We start from the raw sequence: 7,767 nt of genomic DNA on the forward strand, positions 1-7,767 counted from the left end.
GGTCTGAGATGGGCTGTACAGATACACTGGGGGGTGGTGTACCAACATCTGCTAGGAGTTCCACGTTTCTTGGCCCTCACCCAGCGAGCCACACAGATTGGAGCACAGAGACTCAATAATTGGGCCAGGATGCTCTGTGGTGCTCTAAGTCGGACTTCCCACTCCCAGCACTAGCCTGGCCTCGGAGAGATCTGTATAAGCAACTTCCCAGGGACCTTCAGGGAGGTCGCAGAGCATGCCAGGCAGGAGAATAGCCACAGTACACAACACTCTCTTTAACATCTAGTCCCCCACCTACTAGACCAATCGCAGGTGCACAAAACCAACTTGGGCCCGCTTTTCTGAAAGAAGCTAGGTGGTGAAGGGTCTGGGGACATGTCATCTTGGGGGAATAAAGTGGGGGGGGATAGGAGGCTTTTTCTCTGGGATGGCAGAGTGAGGGAACTTTCTGGCTAGAAACTAGGAGTGGGTTTGGGTCTTGTTCAGGTGTACAGAGCTGTGTGCACCCAGAGGGGTTGGGGAAGTCACAAACAGCATCAGATACACTGTCCTTCATCCCTGCCCAGGCTGCCATCCTGGACCTGATCTCCCAGAGGGGGACATAGCGCAGCAACCTCTCACCCCAGGAGGCCCGAAGGGAAATGTGACTAGGAGGGGCAGGGCTCATGCATCTCACATCCTCCGCTGGCCAGTGGAGCCTGATCTCCTCAGAAGAGGATTCTAGGTCCAAAGGTCTAAGGCTGGCCCTCCTGCTTCCACCTCCCTGGCCCACCCGGTGACCAGTCAGAGCCCTGACAAGCTGTATTGGTCGTGGGGAGAAGGTTCTTGCCACAACACTGGGTCTGCATGGGTCTGCAGTTGGCCTCCCTCCTCTACCAGTTCAAACACCAGGATCTAGCCGGGGAGAAATCTGGACACAGCTTCCTGGAACCTGAGAATTCAGTTCCCTCTGCCTGAGCAGCTCTGGCATATCCCTCTTCTCCCACGGGGACTGGAGCCACCAGGCCTGCACCTTCTCTGTGTGGCACTGTAACTTCATTTGTGTTTTGAAGACGCACCTTTAGTGCCTCCCAGCTGTAAGATTCCAGAGTCTCTCTGAACCTCCCCAGAGACTGGAGCCTTCCTCCCACCTCCCAATCCCCAGGATCCCTCCAGAGGTTGCTGGCCCTGGAGGCTGCTGGATACTTTCTGCCCATAGACCAGATGAGGAGCCCGGGCAGGAGTGCAGGGCCACTGCCCAGAACAAATAAGACCCCCAAACTGGCCCCAAAGTCCAGGCTTTGCGCCCAACCCTTCCTCCCCTCTTACAACATAAATTGTGAGCAAAAAATTGTGAGCAAAAATTAGGCATCATACACTCCTCCCCGAAATACCTCCTGCTCCGGGATGTTCACAAACAGCTAGGGTCCACACTCATAACCACACGGGGGAATGCCCCCTCCACCCCACTGCTGTCGGACCCCGTCCAGCTTGTCCGGGCCTCGCGGGGACGTCGGCATTCGGCAGGCGGGATTCCCCAACCCTGGGGCCGCGCGCCCAGCGCTGGAGCCTTCCCGGCTTGGCGCTCCGGCTCCCGAGGTACGCGCTGACTCTTCGCGCTCGCGGGCTGCAGCAGGCCCGGGTCGTGCTCTCTTCCGGGGCCCCTCCTGCGCTCCCAGACCCTCGGGCGAGGCGTCTCAGGGGTGCCAGACTCCCCGGGGTACCGGGGCTCCCAGCTCCCAGGGGCCGCGCACGACCTCCCTGTCTCCGCCGGGAATTCGTTGGGACCGAATCTCGCCGAAACCCGGGTTGGCCGAGGGCCGCTGCAGCGGGGAAAGGCCGGGACGGCGGAGGGGCCCGCAGGGGGGGAAAGCTGGACTCGCACACCCTGTCCAGAGTGGGGCGAAGGCTGGTGGGGTGGGGGCTGCGAGGGTCTCAGGGCCAACTGCCCGCAGTCGGAAGCTCACAACTCCCGGCCTGCCACCGAGCCTGCCGGAAATTGTCGGTCTCTGTTCCAAAACAGAAAAGGAATTCAGTATCCTAGTAATTGTGTGGAGAGGTGCGGAAAGAGAAGAGGAATTCACCACGAACCTGTTGGAGCAGAAAGGCCCTCTTCCTTCCTTGGCTTGAGTGAGCCGACTGCACTTACCAAATTCCGCCAAATTCCGCCGCGTCTGAGTCCAGAGCGCCGGCCCAGGCCAGGCGCAGCCCCGCGTGGGGGCTGAGTGGGTGGCGGCCTGCGGGGCCCAGAAACCCAGGCCGGGCTGGGGTCCGAGAGGCCCGTGCTGTGCCGCCGGTGGTACACAGAGAATCTGGCTCAACCTGTTAGCTATAATAGCGGCTTTGTGCCGATCTGCGCTCGGGGGGCTGTGTGGGCATGGCCTGAGCCCTGCCTCGTGAGGCCCCTACTGTGGTCGCAGGTGTAGGGTTTGCCTTGGGCCCAGGACTCAGGAGGGCATCCTGTTTATGGTGGGACTTGCAGGTGGGCAAGGTATGTCCCAGGTGTATGAGACGACTAAGAGGGACCTCCCTCCCTGCTGCGCAGGGCTAGAGCTGTTAGTATGGGGGGGGCGGGGGTGCTGCGGCTGCCTTGAAGGCCCCCCGCTAGATGCCAGAGGAAACCCCCTCCCTCATGCTGGCTCCCCCGCTCTCCCCACACCCACCTTCACACACGACTCACTCCCACACAGCCCTGAGAGTCTTGCTCCCTAATCAGCTCAGAGTTTGATTAACAGGCCGCGGCTAGGGCAACTAACAAGGAGTTACTTTCGCTTTTCCCGCCTGGCTCCTATCTGCTGCCCAATGCCAGCCCTGGGAGGCACTACTCCCCTGCACCCACTCCTGGACTCCTCATCCTGGGGAGCCACATAGGAACGGATGGAGCAAGAGTGAGAGCCAGTTTGGATTTTCCAAGGAGCTCCGAGCTGCGTGGTAAGACGGTGTGTTTGATGGAGGGGGTAGGATGGTGAGTGGAAGGGGCGGTGGGGTACCCATGTTGAGTTGAGGGTACTCACACCTCCTCAGTCACAGCCTGCATCGCCGTGTACAGCCTCACATAGGGCCTCCCACTGTGCAACCCCTGGGCCCGGAGATGTTGCACAAGGGGAGGGAGCTACAGGTGTGCGGGTGCTAGGAACGCACACACATACAGTCTCCACTGCCCTCAAACTCAGTCAGTCTGGGCCCCACGAAGTTCCTACAGGCAGTTACCCCGCAGAGCACTGCCCTTCCCCTTCCCCGACCCTCGTCCCCTGTCGGGAGGGGGGAGGCTTAACTCTCCTGCTGGGGCTTTCCTAGCCCCGTGCTTCTGTTGCCAGCCCTGCAGCTCCTGTGGGTTAGGACACCCCAAGACGCTGAGGTGGGCCGCCAGGGATTCCAGCCAAGGACCCTAGCCAGGCTCAGAAAGTCCAGTGGTCGTCGCTGCCTCCCTGAAGCCTATGGAAATCCGGCCTCCTTTTGTGTGTGAGAAGGTTGTTAGGGTTCCGGGGAAGCAACAGGGGTGCAAGGTCCCCACTGCTGCGTGTCACCCTAAGGGGCACTTTGGTGGGAGCTCCTCCTGACCCCTCATTTCCGCCCGGTAGTCCCACAGCCTACAGATATTCCCTTCCTTCGGGAGGAGTCGCAAGACCCAGAAGCTGGAAGAGGCTGTGGCGACTCGGCAGCCACCCAGAAGTGGGAGCCAGAGCTAAGGCTCCAACGCAAAAACCCAGGACGAGTGAGTTCCGGGCGCCCTCTAGGGGCCGCGTTGGGAGAGGCGCCTTGGAGCTAGAGCCGTGGGAGCCTGGGTCTGGGAGACCCTTGGGCGTGCTGGGGCCGTGCTGGGACCGTGCAATCAGACGCGGTAGAAAATAATAACGATAATAATATTAAAGATTTTATTATTTATTTATATATTTGAGAAAGAGAGAGCAGGTGGAGGGTCAGAGGGAGAGAGACAAGCAGACCCCCTGCTGAGCAGCGAGCCCCACACGGTTCATCTCAGTACCCCCAGATCATGAGTCCAAGTTGGACGCTTAGCCGACTCAGCCACCCAGGAGCCCCAATAACAATAGTAATATTAATAAATAACAGTATTGGGTGCTTGCTGTGTTCAAGGCACTACACTAGGTTTTAAAAGTACTAATACATTTCCAACAACCATCCTATGAGCTAAGTGGTATTTTCATCCCACTTTATAGACAAGGAAAATGGAAGACCAGAGCGTCTAAGCAACTTGCCTAAGAGTTTGCGGTTGTTTTTTTTTTTAAGATTTTATTTATTTATTTGACAGAGAGAGATCACAAGCAGGCAGAAAGGCAGGCAGAGAGAGTGAGAGGGAAGCAGGCTCCCTGCTGAGCAGAGAGCCCAATGTGGGACTCGATCCCAGGACCCTGAGATCATGACCTGAGCTGAAGGCAGCAGCTTAAACCACTGAGCCACCCAGGCGCCCCGAGTTTGCGGTTTTTAATAGGGGCAGTATCCCAACCCCAGGTCTAACCCTAGAACCAGGGTCTCTGCAATGGGGATGGCTGAGCCCAAGGGTGTGGTGGATTTGGGAAGGACTGGAGATGAGACCACACCAGCCTCCTCACAGGATTTCTCATAATGTGGAGGCTCTTAGCCTGGAGATCCGCTGGGAAATTGCCTTCTAGGGCTCTGGAAAAACCATTTCCAACCCACTCCAATCCACTGGGCCTCCTTCAGCTCTGACTGTCTCCTCCACCCGTCAAGGACCCATCCTGGAGCACTGCCAGGCCTGTGAGACCTCCTCCTCCTCCTTCCCCATACTTATCCAGCACGGATCTATCGACTTGGCCTTCCTAGCCAGGGCTTGCCTCCTTCCAGGAGCCCTCTAGGATTAGAGGGAGGTTCTCTGCACTTCCACTTCCTCGTCCTCCCTTTTCTGCGTCAGCGGGGTGGAAGGACTCAAACAAGCAGAAAGTTAAAAATAGAACCAAAATGAATCACCCTTTATTAGAAAAAGGAGTGGAGAACCAGGAAGGAAAATCCTCTTTCTCCTTTTCTATCAGCTCCGTGCAAAGCCTGTAGCTCTGGACTGGAGAATGGGGGATCAGCTTGGGGTGGATGGGAGAGCGCAGCCTGAAATTTAGAGAGCTGGCAGGGATTTATTTTGACCATTTAGACAGTAAGGCTCAGTCAGAATATGAAAAGAAAAGAGAACATGGCCTTCCCTTCTTCCCTGCCTCCTCCAGAGTTGTGGCGTGGTGGGGGTAGGGCAGTGTCCCTGGGGAAGTTCTTTTATATACATTGTAAGGTGTATTCATTTATTTTTTAAAGTAAGCTGTGTGCCCAACACGGGCTTGAACCCACAACCCTGAGATCGAGAGTTGCATGCCCTACTGACTGAGCCGCCGGGGCCCTTTTATTTGTGTGTATGTATGTATGTATGTGTGTAAGCTCTATGCCAGACATGGGAAGGTGTATTCAGATATATATAAATAGATTCTGTCAGTCTCTTAAACGTGTTGGACTCACTGGGGATCTTGTTAAAATGCAGATTCCCATCGATCACATCTGGGCTGGGCCGGCAGCCTGAATTGAGAACAAGCTTCAGGTGCTGTTGATGCTGCTTTTGGAGGATCAAGGAGGTAAATAATCACCCTTTGTCTGAGGTGTAATCCTGGGCTCTCAAACTTGCCTGTCCCATATGGCCTACAGCCTTATTTTATTGCCCTGGAGTATTTTTCCCCTTTTATTTAAAGAAATGAAATATATAGACATGATTGATACCCCTTCTGATAGGTTTTTAAATGCACTCACCCCAGAGGCGCCTGGCGGCTCAGTCAGTTAAGCATCGGCTTGATCTCAGAGTTCTGAGTTCAAGCCCCAGGTTGGCCTGGTCACTGGGTATGGCGCCTACTTAAAATTAATAAATAAATACATACATAAATAAATACATAAATAAAAATAATCCCTATCCCCTATGCTACACGCCTCACCGGCTCCCTGTTGGGGAGCATCCTGCCCTTTTCCTGTAACCTACAGTGGCCCTCTCTGATCTCCCATTTCCTCTACTTCTGCACCAGTCCCTCTTTCTAGAATCCTCTTTACTCCTAGGCGGGTGCTGGGATGGCTTTGGATATCCGCCTAGGTTTTGAGCTCAGCTTCTCTGTTTCCTAACCTCGGGCAAGTTAATTAAATTTTAGGAGCCTACCGTGTGCTCCCCAAATTACAGAGCCAACCTTTCCCGGATTACCGAAAGGATTAAGGAGATAACTCAGGTAAAAATTCTTGGCTCTTGGCTGGTACTCCAGGAAAGGCGCAGGGAGCCCCAGGACGGCTTGACCTGATTTTTCTCCGCACCAGGCAGGGTGGGGCGGTAGGAGCCAGGTCCTACAAACTGCAGGGGCCCCGCCCTCCCCACCTCATTCCCAGACCCTTGATTTCCCTGGGAAAGTGGCGTGGTGGCCGCCCTGGCCAGGGGCTTTCCCTCCTCAGAGTCTGAAGGGGGCGCTATTGTGTATTAAGTCTTCTTCCCGCCCCTCCTCTGAGCAAGGAGCAGATTAGCGAGTCCCCACTTTCGGGTGGGGGTGGGGAAGGAGCTGGTACCGACCCTAACCGGCTGGGTGGAGGCCCGAGGGAAGGAACCCTCAGTGGAGACCCACGCAGCCCTAGGCGTCCCCCAGGCGCCCGGCAGGGGTGGGGTCGTTGCAAAGCAGGGCTCACCACTTCCCACCCCCCCCCCACACACACACCCCTCCACGCGTGTGCACAAGCACACAGTGTCACTCAGCCTGGGTCTCACGCTGAGACCCGTGTCCACACAGGTCAACAGTCTAGACATTTACCCCCTCATTCCCCCAAGAGGTCTTGGCTACACACCAACTGCTGTTCCAGATCTCACCGTCCCATTTGCCTCCCGTCCAGGCAAACGCAGGATGGCAGAGGAACGCCTCTGTTCCCACCTGGCCGCATGGCCACCCCTCCTCTCCAGGGCACACAAGCTTCGGGTGGGATGCGGTAGGTTCACAGGAAAACGCTCAAGGGGCCCTTCCGCTAGCCGTCTAGGGGAAGCCAGCTCCAGCTCGCTGACAAGCTTGCTGGGGAGCCTAGGCCTGCGAACTCACACTCGGGCAGATCACCTTGGATAATCGTATCCACAGGCTTGAACTTCCTTCCCTTTCATACTTCAGGCCCGAAACTGGGCTCTTTCGGGTCAGCAGAGGACGGACATGGGGTGGATTCCGCTCTGGGGTGGGCAGGAGGAGAGGGAGAAGACTGTTTACTAAGCCCGCAGAAGTCCCAGATCAACTCTGCGTTAACTCCTGTCCTAGGGGAGAGTGAGGAGCCGGCCTTCCACGGCGGGCACGCGGGGCACCGGCCCGCGAAGGCTCCTCCGGCCGGTGCGCAGGGCTGGTGGCACTGGCCGCCCAGATCCGGTGGGAGAGGCTTCTAGGGCCGTGGAAACTGGAGCGGCGGCGGTGTGGGAGAGAAGGCGACGCGTCCGCGTAGGCCGTCGGCTGAAGCAGCCGGTCTTCGAAGGCCTGGGGGCCCCTGGTTGCACAAACCGAGCAGAACTCCCAGTTCAAAGGAGACCCCCCGCAATCCCTGCGCCTTCTGCCCTGGGGTGGGCTCCACGGCCCCTTCCACGCAGCAGTGTCGCTTCCTCGCTTGTCACGGGGCGTCACCCCCCGTTCACGGGAGCCCAGCGAGCGGCCCCCTGCCAGGAGCGGCCCCCGGCGTGGGGAAGCTCTGCTCGCGCCGCCGCCTCCCGCGAGTCCGGGCCCGGAGCTCTGCCAGGAAGCTCAGTGAACGATCCAGAAGCGTCCGGACTGCGGCCCCGGACAG

The sequence above is a fragment of the Meles meles genome, chromosome 13 (genome assembly GCF_922984935.1).
Source record: "Meles meles chromosome 13, mMelMel3.1 paternal haplotype, whole genome shotgun sequence".
Lineage (NCBI taxonomy): Eukaryota > Metazoa > Chordata > Mammalia > Carnivora > Mustelidae > Meles > Meles meles.